Here is a 12,343-nt window from a genome sequence, read left to right on the forward strand (position 1 = left end):
GTTGCATTTTGCACCCTGGGCAAAACGGGGTGGGTTTATTCATTTCTTTGTTGTAGCCCCAGCCCTTGGCACATGGTGGCACTCAATGAAGGATGAAGCTTCTGAATTAGCCTAAGAGAAACTGGGTGAGGTTAGAGCTAGGAGTCAGGATCCTGCAGGCAACAGGATCCTGCTGCTCACAGCAGCACTGGATGCCCATTTCCAGCCCCACACAAAGCCTGGGGAGCAGACTGGAGTGCACAAGGCAGAACTGGGTGGTTGAGGATTGGACTGAAGGACCTGCTGCCATGTCCACATGCTCCACTGTGTTCCGACAGTGCCCCCCACACGCTCCAGGCCAGTGAAAGCCCTAGGAGACTTGACCTGCTCCGATGCCCAGCCCACTTCCCAGGCCATGCCCCCATCTGCTGGTTCCCTCATGGCACCCAGAATTCCCACATTAGCCCATCCCTCTGCCCACATTCTCTGCAGGCGAGAATTTCATCCATCTTTGAGGCACTCTTCTCGGTGAAGCCTCACCCAATCCCTGCTAAACTGGTTTTCCCTCTTTCAGTGTGCTGAAACCTGGAACTTGCTGGTCTGCCTGGCTGGGTGGGTGTGTCTTTCAGGTCACACAATATTCTGTGCACAGCGATTCATCTCCCAGTAGCATTCACGTGTCAGGATAATGTATGAAATGCTCACAAAGTGAAAACAGGCTTCTCTTATTATGTAAATTACTAAAAAATGCTGGTCCAGCCACACACAGGAAGGAGAGGCTGTTGTGTGGGCATGGGGGGGGGGGGGCTGCAGGGAGAGATCCAGAGGGCAGAGGCAACCTCCTGATTGGCTGTCTCCCTCAGTGCAGGGGCCCCGGCTAACCTCTTGGCCATGTTTCCTAGGGCAGAGGTACCATCACAAACATCCCTGTAGAGTCTTAGCAGGACCAGCATGCAGAGAGGATCTGTCACCACTGGTCCTTGTGCTCCTTCTTCCTAGGCTCTCTGCTTCTCAGGATGCATCAGAAGGACTCACCGCCCAACGGCAACAAACAACCACATGGCTGTGGTGGAGTTGTCCTGGAGGGCTTCTCAGAAAAGCCCTGCCTCCAGGATGTGTTCTCTGCTACTTTCTCCCTCCTTTACCTGAGAGCCTTTGCAGGCCATCCTCACAGCCATCTGCCTGAATCCAGCACTCCACACCCCGATGTACTTCTTTCTCACTAACCTGGCTATCTTAGACATCGTGCACATCCACTGTTATCCCCAAGTTGCTGGAGAACCTGCTGGGCAGGAGCAGCACCATCTCCTACGGGGGCTGCCTGACCCAGCTCTTCTTCCTGTCGTGGATACTTGGGGCTGAGCTGCTGCTGCTCACAGTCATGGCCTACGACCGCTGCATGGCCATCTGCCAGCCCCTGCACTATCACACCCTGATGAGCAGGCCCCTCTGTGCCCTCCTGGTGGGCAGCGTGTGGGCTGTGAGTGGGGCCAGCACCTCTGTGCACACTGGCCTGATGACACAACTAACTTTCTGTGGCCCTAATCAGATCCATCACTTTGTGTGTGAAATCCCGACACTGTTAGTGCTTGCCTGTAGCTCCACACACCTAAACAATGTTGTTGTTGTTGCAGACTTTTTTTTGAGGTGCTCAACTTCCTGCTCACCATGGTGTCCTACGCCTTCATCATCGCCAGCATCCTGCGCATCCGCTCAGCCGAGGGCAAGCGCCGGGCCTTCTCCACCTGCTCCTCCCACCTCCTGGTGGTCTGCATGTCCTACTCCACCCTTATCTACACCTACATCCTGCCTGGTTTTGGGTCCTCTGTGGAAAATGGCAAAGTGGTCACCATCCTGTACATGGCCGTCAGCCCCTCCCTGAACCCACTTATCTACACTCTGCGGAACAAAGATGTGAAAGTGGCCCTCAGGAGGGTGTTTTCCACATTTGGTAAATGAAAGGAAGTGGCCAAGGTGACACTTTCTCTATGATAATGAGTTGATTTCAGAAACTGACTTTGAGACTCTGATGCAAGTGGCAAGGGAAAGACTATAAACAATGAGCTCCCTCAGTGGGAACTGGCCATCCTTCTTTAGTGAAACGGACTGAACTTTCCAGGAGCTAACTGTTGATGCTCTCAGGTCTCAAGGGAGCAGATAGCGAGAGGAAAAGGTAAGAGAGAGCAGATGACCAAGAAGAAGAGCAGGTTAAGCCCACCCAGCTCAGCCAGAATAGTCTATTCAACAATGGTCCTGTGAGAACTGGATAGCCATATCCTAAAGGAAGAAAGAAGACCCCTAACTCACACGTTAATCACAATTAATTCAAAATGGATCAAGGACCTTATAAAAACAACCACAAAACTTCTAGAAGAAAATGTAGGAAAACATCTTCAAGATCTTGTGGGAGGTGGTTGGTATCTTAAGCCTTACATCCAAAGCCCAAACAACAACAACAAAAATAGATAAATGGGACCTTCTCAAAATTCAATACTTTTGCACCTCAAAGGACTTTGTCAGAAGGGTGAAAAGGCCATCAACTCAATAAAAGAAAAAATTTGACAATCACATATCTGATAAGGGTTTAATATCCATGATACATAAGGAGATCGATATTGTTAAGGAGATCATAAACTCAACAATAAAAAGGCAAACTATCTAATTTTAAAATGGCAAAAACTTGGAAAGATACTTGTCCAAAGAAGAAATACAAATGGTGAAGAAACACATGAAAAAATGTTCAACATCAACAGTGATTAGGGAAATGTAAATCAAAGCTACAGTGAGATATCATTTCACACCTATTAGACTGGTCGCTATTAAAAATTTAGAAAATGTAAATGTTGGAGAGGATGTGGAGAGTTAGGAAGGCTTATTCACTGCTGGAGGGAATTTAGAATGGTACAGCCACTGTGGAGGACTGCTTGGCAATTCCTAAGGAAGTTGAATATAGACTTGCCATGGCACCTGGCAATACCACTAGGTATATGCCCAGAAAAACTAAGGGCAGTGACACGAACAGGCATCTGCACACCAATGCTCATAGCAGCATTATTCACAATTGCCAAAAGTTGGAAACAACGCAGGTGCCCATCAACTGTTCTATGGATAAACAAATTGTGGAGTATACACATTATGCAATATTATGCAACGGTAAGAAGAAATGAAGTCGTGAAACATATGACAACGTGGATGAACCTGGAGGACACTAGGTTGAGTGAAGCAAGCCAGACACAGAAGGACAAATGTTGTGATTGCTCTATTATGAACTAAATACATTATGTTAAATATGAATATGGGTAAAATTGCATATGTAGGACCATTTTCTTTGAAGTTGAACAAATATAGGTTAATACTACAAAATGTTAATATCAGACCAAGAAAATAAACAAAACACATTATACTAAGTGAAGGAGACTAGACACACAGTATTTGAGACGATGAATATACAATGTTTGATTGTATTATACACTTTGTATATATACACAATGTATATACACATTGATTATACACTTTGGATAGATCATATGTATGTGCATATATCCCAATACAACTGCTTAATAAACAAATAAATAACTGTGGAAGAATAGCCAGAAATAGCAGTTATGCACAGCAGGGAAAACAGAGAGAGATTGAGAGGTAAGGAATTTTGTCTGTTTTTTTTTGTTTATTATTATTATTGAAATAGTGAAAATGCTCTAATAATGATTGAGTGATGAGCATACAACTCTGTGATTATACCCAATACCATTAATTGTACAGTCTGGATGAACTGTATGTTTTATTAATATGTATCAAAAAACTGAAGGAAAAAAAAAAGCAGAACAGCAGAAGCACCAGCAGGGTACGTAACACACCCACTCGCCAACACCTGCTAACATTTCACCCACACAGGCACTCGGAAGCCAGACTGTAGCCTTCTCATGTGGATGCCACTGAGCATTTCCTCTTTCAGACTGAGGGTCCCAGGTTCTGGAGCCAGGTCCGCTATGCACACTGCTCGGTGCTTTGTGACACAGGGGTCTCTTGCTGTCCTGCTTTGGAGAATGTCACCTGGACCCTGATTCTCCTGCCCACCTCCTCTTGCCTCAGTTAGGGGAAGAGACAAAAGGCAAATTCCTCAGGAGGTGTTGCGGCCTGGGCACCTTAAAGAGGTGGTATAATTAACCTTCCATTTTAACCACCTACAGAAAAGCAATTTATATTAATTTATTTTTTTCCTTTCACAAAGGTGAGGATCATTCTTTAACCAGGAATCTTTGCTATCACAGGATTAATACTTGTTTTCATTTTTAGTTTGCACAAACCTTTTCTTTTTCTTTTTTCCTTTTTCCTTTTTTCTTTTTTGTCTTTATTTTTTTTTACTGTTACATTAAAATAAAAATATGAGGTCCCCATATACCCCCCCACCCCCTCACCCCACAACTCCCATAACAACAACCTCCTCCATCATCATGGGACTTTCGTTGCAATTGGCGAATACATCTCTGAGCGCTGCTGCACCGCAAGATCAATGGTCCACATTATAGTTTACACTCTTCCCCAGTCCACCTAGCGGGCCATGGCAGGACATGCAATGTCCAGTAACTGTCCCTGCAGTACCACCCAGGACAACTCCAAGTCCTGAAAATGGCCCCACATCATATCTCTTCTTCCCTCTCCCCACTCTCAGCAGCTACCGTGGCCACTTTCTCCATTTCTCAGATCCCAGACTCATTGATATAATTGCCTAGCTATCACAGTGCTGGTAGGTTTTACAGGCATTATCAACATCTAAGTGCATCATCTTCATTGTTCTCAACCCTGTCTAATTTTAAGTGCCTTAGTTACTGAAACATTCCTGCACCTTTTCCTGGGCTCTGTATCCAAAGCATCCTCAAATCCTATTGATTAAATATGAACACTTCTCATAACCACCACTTCTCCCATCTCCAGCACTCACCTGAGGATGCTACGGCTCCTCCACTGGATGGCGCCAAACCTTCTACCTTCTCTGCCTACATGAATTCTTGACCTCCCGAGATTAAGTTTCTGCCTTGTATTCAGAGTATAGAGTTCAAGATCTAAAAATTAAAGGTTTAATGTGTAGCAAAGCTGAAAGAACTTTACAGTGAACACTCATGTGCCCAATACTAAAATTTTATCATTGCTATGTTCCTGCCCAATACCAAAATTTTATCATTACTATGTTCCTATTATTGTTTTATTTATCCATCCATCAATTCACCTTGTTTTATTAATTTCAGAGCAAGTTTCAAAGATCAGTAAACTTCTCCTTAAGTATTTCACCATAATACTCATTAATTAGTGTTAAGCATTTGTTTACAGTTTAATTTCCCTTTGAGGTAAAATTTGCAATGAAATTGTTAAGTGAATGTTCACATTTTCTGAGTTTTGACAGGTGCATACAGCTGCATAGCCCCTATCAAGATGTAGAATGTAACTTCCATCTCAGAAGTTTCTCTTCTACCCCTCTCAAGTCAATCGTAACCCCATTCCTTTCTTTTTCTTTTTTTTAAAGATTTATTTATTTATTTATTTCTCTCCCCTACCCCCCAGTTGTCTGTTCTCTGTGTCTATTTGCTGCATCTTCTTTGTTGTTGTCAGAGGCACAGGAATCTGTGTTTCTTTTTGTTGCGTCATCTTGCTGTGTCAGCTCTCCGTGTGTGCGGCACCATTCCTGGGCAGGCTGCACTTTCTTTCGTGCTAGGTGGCTCTCCCTACAGGGCGCACTCCTTGCACGTGGGGCTCCCCTACACGGGGGACACCCCTGCGTGGCAGGGCACTCCTTGTGCGCATCAGCACTGCGTATGGGCCAGCTCCACATGGGTCAAGGAGGCCCGGGGTTTGAACTGTGAACCTCCCATGTGGTAGACGGACACCCTAACTACTGGGCCAAGTCCGCCGCCCCCCCATTCCTTTCTTAAGTTAGCACTGTTCTGATTTTTCACCATTGATGTGTTTGCTTGATCTAGAACTTCATATAAATGGATTTTTATATTTATATGAGTCTTCTTAGTATTCTATTTTTGAGATTTATTAATGTTGTCAAATGTATCGTTGATTGGTTCATTTTTTATTAGTGTTCTGTTGCATAAATACACCAAGTTTTATTTAATTCACCTGTTGGTAAACATTTGTATTTTTTCCAATTTTCGGCTATTCTGAAGAAAGCTGCTATGAACATTTGCATGCAGATCCTTCTGCAGATGTGTTTCTCTTGGGTCAATGACTATATAATTGTTTGGCCTAAGGGGATATTTATGTTTGATTTTATAATAATCTGACAATGTTTTTTTTCCCCAAAAAAATGGTTGTACTTTTTAAAGTTACATCAACAATGAATGAGAGTTCTGGTTCTACGCATCCTTATGCACAATCAGTGTTCTAGAGAGAAATGTATTAAAAATCATAATCTAAACATGTTTTCCACTGCTTGTAACATTTTAGCAGTATCCTGTTGCTCAGTGATGAAATTAGACATTGCACATGATCTTGCTTTTACTTTTCTTCTTTTCTGGTATAAGAATATAGTGTTATAAACTTCTACTTAAGTGTGGCTTTAATGGCACCACACACAATCTGACATGTTGGGCTTTTCATTTTCATTAAGTTCACAATGCTGTCTAATTTCCCTTTTGATTCCTTATTTGAACAATGTGCTTTTTAAAAATTTATTTATTTTTAATTATTTATTTATTTATACACCCCCCCCCCCGCCCCGCCCCGGTCCCTGTTGTCTGCTCTCTGTGTCCATTTGCTGTGGGTTCTTCTGTGTCTGCTTATATTCTCAACAGGCAGCACTGGGGATCTGTGTCTCTTTTTGTTGCGTCATCTTGTTGCAACAGCTCTCCGTGTGTGTGGCACCACTCCTGGGCAGGCTGCAGTTTCTCATGGGGCACCTCTCCTTGTGCAGGGGCCACTCCTTGCATGGGGGTCACCCTTGCGTGGGCCGGTACTTCTTGTGCACAGCAGCACTGCACGTGGGCCAGCTCACCACACAAGCCAGGAGGCCCTGGGTATCGAACCCTTGGATCTTCTATATGGTAGGCAGATGCTCTAACTGTTGAGCCACATCTGCTTCCCACAATGTGCTATTTAGAAGGGTGTTATTTTAGTCCATAATGCTGGGTATTTCCCGGATATCTCTCTGTTGTTGCTTTTTAATTTATTTCCTTTATTGTCATAGTACATACTTTTTATGGCTTTAACATTTTAAATTTGTAGGACAGGTTTTATGGTCTAGTTTATTATGCTCTATCCTGGTAAATGTTCCTGAATAAGGAAAAGGAAGTCATGAATTTTAGAGTTAAGAAAGAGGTTGGAGATTCACAAATTTCTGCCAGGGAAATCTGCCCTTTTTCCAAGATCTTTCTCCAATTTATAATCTGTGCAATTGTTTCTCTTTATACTCCCCGTAAGTCTCCAGTTCCTGTGTGATCTGGCTCCAGCAACTCTAAGCTGGCTTCCCCCCATCACTTCACCCTGCTACAGTCCCAACACGGGGCATTCTGTCTGACAAAATGCCTGTGGTCAACCTCCCTTGCCCTCTGGGTCAGGCCTTTACATCACGCAGGTCTCAGATGAAATACCATCTCAGAATTTTTTGACACTTAATCTAAAAATTTTCCTACACGTGGTCACACAGTATTCTTTTGGTTTTCTTTAAAGCATGAATCACAATATGAAAGTATCTTGTTTACTATTTACTCATTTATATTTCACTAGAATATGAGCCCCCTATGGTGTGAGGGTTTGTCTGTTTGGATCATTGCTATGGGCCTAGCATGTGGGACAGTAACTGCCATAGAGTAAGCATCTAATAAGTGCCAGTTGAGTGAACGAATGTCTGTCCACAGTACAATGTAAGTTCTGTGAGTGTGAGGACCTTGATTGCCTCCTTCAAGCTGAGCATGAATCAGAGTGCCTGGCCTTAGCAGGTGATTAATAAAGATTTGTGAAATGAATGGCATGCCCAGGAAAACGGTGATACTGGACAACAGACTGTAAATGTGATCCTGGTGAAAGTCTTAGAATTAGGGCTCTCATCTGCCTATTGTTTTATGTCTACAGAAGCCAGCTCTTACTGAAGGCTAGAAAGTCACAAAATCCAAGTGTCAGGTGAGACCAAAACTGGAGCTGCATAAGCATTTCTGCACACCACTCTCCAGAAGGAGGCATGGCCCCAAGTGGCTGCAGTGGAGTGGCAGGGTGAGATGATGGTGTGGGAAAGGTGTAGATAATCGGGTGTTTCTCTGAATCAGACTGGAAAAGCACATGCTTCACTTTAAAGAGAATTCCCAGGAGAGGTGGAACTGTGAGGATGAAATAGTACTTGTGTGAAAGCCTTGGAAGGCTGGGCTAGCGCAGCATCCCCTGAAGTGGGGAAGATGGCCCAGGAGAACCCCTTCCAAAAGCAACTCATTCCAGGAAGCATGCACTCTCCACTGATGTTTCTGTTTATCTGATTTGTGAGAAGCTTCTTACCATGAACACTTATCAATTAGCCATCACAGTTGGTGGTAGACTACCCTAGGTGGGGATTCCTAAAAGCAGACACTGACATGAGAGCTGTGCATTAGTTATTTATCATGGAGATGGTACAGGGAAACAAAGGAGAGAAAACAACAAGCCAAGCAAGACTGTGTTTCCTGATAAGGTCCCAGGCTCAGCCTGACCCTGCAGGGAGCTCTGGAGCCTCAAGTTGCCATATTTTGAAGACCTGAAGTTCATGGAGCTGGTTTTCCACTCTCCCACACTGACCACAGGCTGTCTCACCCACTGTGGGAACAGGAAGGTGCAAGACTCCTCTCCTTGCATCCAGCGAAGTGATGTCAGGTACCAGTGCTTGCCCTGCAACACAGATGCAGAAATGAGCTGTCAGTGAGCAGGTGGCGGCTGAGGGCATGGAGAGATGAGCTGAGCCCCTGCCACATTCAGGTCAGTGAACATCGATAATGATGCCTGCTGTGCTGTGTGCTGGATCAGCAAGTCAGGAAGGCACAAGCTCCATCACCCCCATGTCCAGCAGTTGGCCATGGCCTGGTGCAGCTCCATGAACTACAGACTTGTCAAGAATGCACAGATTGTTGGGTCCTGTGCTGGAGTAAATGTGAGGAGGCTCAAGAGGACTGTCCTGGGTAAATGTTTGCATCGGGGGTTAAGGTCATACTGAACAAACGGGATGGTAGAGCCAGGGCACAAGGGCCCTAGAGTTTCTACTGAAAGCAGGGGATGAACCAGCAAACCTGGGTCTGCCCCCCATCTTGGCAAGCCCAAGAGAGAGAACAGCCCCATTCTGAAACAAGAAGCCGAGGATGAGGGCGTGAGATCCCTTTTCTGTGTTGGGGTGTATGGATGTCAAGATCAGACCCAACCTGGCCGTGACCAGGAGCTGAGGATGTCCAGCAGAGGTCAGGAACTTGGCAGGTCTCAGGAGAGCTGGTGCCTCACCAGCCAGTTTCCTGATCAAACAGCCTGGAATCCTGACAAGTGTCTAGCTGTAAGAGGAACACTTTCTAGGAGGTGGGGAACCTCAAACGGGGCTCAAGGGATCATAGACTCTAAATTTTTCTCTCTGACTTACTGGAATTGATGCAAGGAGGGAAGCATGAAGCCTAGTCCTTTCTGGGGCCAAGTAGGTAGTGCTCAGCATCTCCTTTGGGTGATGGGATAGAGCAGTGCCTGGAGGCATTTTGCATAAGGAGGCCAAAATTGAATTTCTTTTTGCTTTGTATGACATGCAGCCTTGCTTTAGACCACTCAACCCTGGTATTACTGTGATGAAACAGCTGATGAAAACATGTGAAGGATCCACAAATTTATGTTCTAATAACATTTATTGTCTATGGGTATGGAAATGTGAATTTGATATAATTTTTACATAACCTAAAATGTCATGGCTTTGATTTTATTCAACCATTTGAAAAAGCAAAAACCATGGTTAGCTTTTAATCCTTACAAAAATAGGCAAACCCCAGATTTGGGCAATGGCTGTGGTTTTCCTAAACAGCCAGAGGTTTGTTATTGCTTTTAGTTATGGACAAAGCATTTATGAAAGCAAAATGCTGAGACCGTGACAATAAGAGGCCATGAACCCATGGCCCTCAAACCCTGCTGGAAGCTGGACCCTGGTGCAGGCCACCAGGTTTCCTGTGCTGATGACCCACTGATGAGGCTGGCCCTGTGTGCCTCCATCTGAGCAGGAGAGCTGGCTTCCCTTGGGAGAGGACGGGGGTTGGTTTACCAGTTATTCCATTGACTTAGTGCAGGGAAAACCTCACTTTCTGACCTGCCAGTCAGGACATGAGTCCTTCTCCTGTCCTTGATAACACTGTGGGACAACCAGTGTGTGGGCATTGATCCCCTAAAGCACCAGTCCTGCTCCAGACAAGACCCACCAGCAGATGCCAAGAATGTTGTCAGGTCTTCCTTATTGATTAGATGATGCCTGTGACCTGGTCTTCTTCTCCGGTTCTGTCAAATTAAATTGGCACAGATTCTGCTCTAATGGGCACCTGAGGCCACACTGGCTAATTGTCAGCTCAGAGCACTGGGGCTATTTCAGGTGAAATAGGAATTCTTGAGCCCTTGTCACAAATCTCCTATGACTGTTGTGTTTAGGGAGTGCAGAATGTGACATATGATATAATCTGACTTGATAAAAAGAAATCCTGTGTCCACTCAGAAAGGAGATGGGAAGAAAGAAGCCCATCACATGTTCTTGGAAAACAGTGCTGTGACTGAATTCTGTAGACTACCCACAAAAGTACTGCAAGCAAACCCAGGGCTCATGTTGGTAAATTTACCTCTCACTGGGGTACAGTGTAGTAATTCAGAAGCTCCATTTTTGTATATGAGGGTTGGACAAATTATAAATATGTTGTAGACAATCAGTTCTGAGTCTTTTGCATGCTGGAAAAACACATTGCAAATGGGCCTGAGCCGGGCAGAATAAACCCTGTGGTGTTGAAATGGCATTTGAGGTATCAATTTAGACTCATTTAAAAAAAAAAAACACTTTATGTTTTGAAGACACCGTAATATCATATATATGTTTTATGCCTGGATTTTTAAACTTGTATATACTAGCTCTGTCTGCTGCAAGAGCCCTGATGCAGGGACAATATCAATGGACCCACACTCAGATCTTGGTTTGTAAAGAAAATTCTGCAATGTAAGGAAATAGTGTCCTTTGAAGAGATGGTTGGTTCCAGGGATGGGGCAGGAAATATGCAAGGTGAGCCTTGACATTCCCTGAGGGGACAGAATACAAGTAAAGGGTAGTTTTCTTTCTGATTGTGGGTCACAACAAAGTGCTGTCACCATGTAACACAGGTCTGTGGAGATAAGCTCTGGAGATGCCTTTGTCTTCCAGAGATTACATCACACAACTAAGGCTTAATGTATACCCAGGGGACCTGAATCTCCGGACTGACCATGTGATAGCCAGGCCCTGAGCCTCAACAGACTGGCAGCCCCTACACTCTGGTTTATTGGACTTACCCCACTCAGCTAACATGGAGGTGAAGAAGGTCAACCACCACACCAGAGAGCCAAGAGCGCCTACAACTGAAAGCAGGAGAATTGCATCCAACATCCATGTGGAATCTAAGCCCCCTCTTGTTACAGATGTGGAGTGGACACAACCATTCCAAGGTCCACAGGAGGGAGGACTAGAGTATGGATTACAGTGGACTTACTGATGATATTCTATTCATGAACTATTGTGATTAGTAATCGAAGAAAATGTGGCATTGGTGTGGAGAAAGTGGCCATGGTGGCTGCTGGGGGTAGGGAGTGGGAGGAAGAGATGAGATGTGGAGGCATTTTCGGGACTTGGAGTTGTCCTGGGTGCTGCTGCAGGGACAGTTACTGGACACTGTATGTCCTCCCATGGCCCACTGGGTGGACTGTGGGAGAGTGTGGGCTATAATGTGGACCATTGACCATGAGGTGCAGTGGTGCTCAGAGATGTATTCACCAAATGCAATGAATGTCTCATGAAGATGGAGGAGATTGTTGTTATTGGGGGAAGAGTGGGTGAGGCGGGTGGAGGGTATATGGGGACCTCATATTTTTTTGAAATTTATTTTAAAAAATAAAGGCAAAAAAAAAAAAAGAGTAACTAAAAAAAGGCTTGTCTCTAAATTAGGGTTTTCTGAGTCATCTCGAGACCCTGAGCAGTGACACCTCAGCACGATGGAGCCTGCCTGGTGTAACTGAAGACCAGTGGAAGCCTGTGTCTTGCACAAATGGCCTGATACTTCTCCTCCCTGTGCTGGGCAAAGCCTCAAGAGCACATGGGGCAATATGGGGCATTTTCAGGACATTGGAATTGTCCTGCATGACGCTGCAATGACAG

The 12,343-nt window shown here is 44.8% G+C and overlaps 1 pseudogene; it reads left to right on the forward strand.

Moving 5' to 3' along the window:
* Nucleotides 1–995: 995 nt before the first annotated feature.
* LOC131279660 (olfactory receptor 13A1-like) lies at nucleotides 996–1,938 on the forward strand (annotated as a pseudogene).
* Nucleotides 1,939–12,343: the final 10,405 nt, after the last annotated feature.

This window comes from Dasypus novemcinctus, chromosome 9 (assembly GCF_030445035.2).
Source record: "Dasypus novemcinctus isolate mDasNov1 chromosome 9, mDasNov1.1.hap2, whole genome shotgun sequence".
Classification (NCBI taxonomy): Eukaryota; Metazoa; Chordata; class Mammalia; order Cingulata; family Dasypodidae; genus Dasypus; species Dasypus novemcinctus.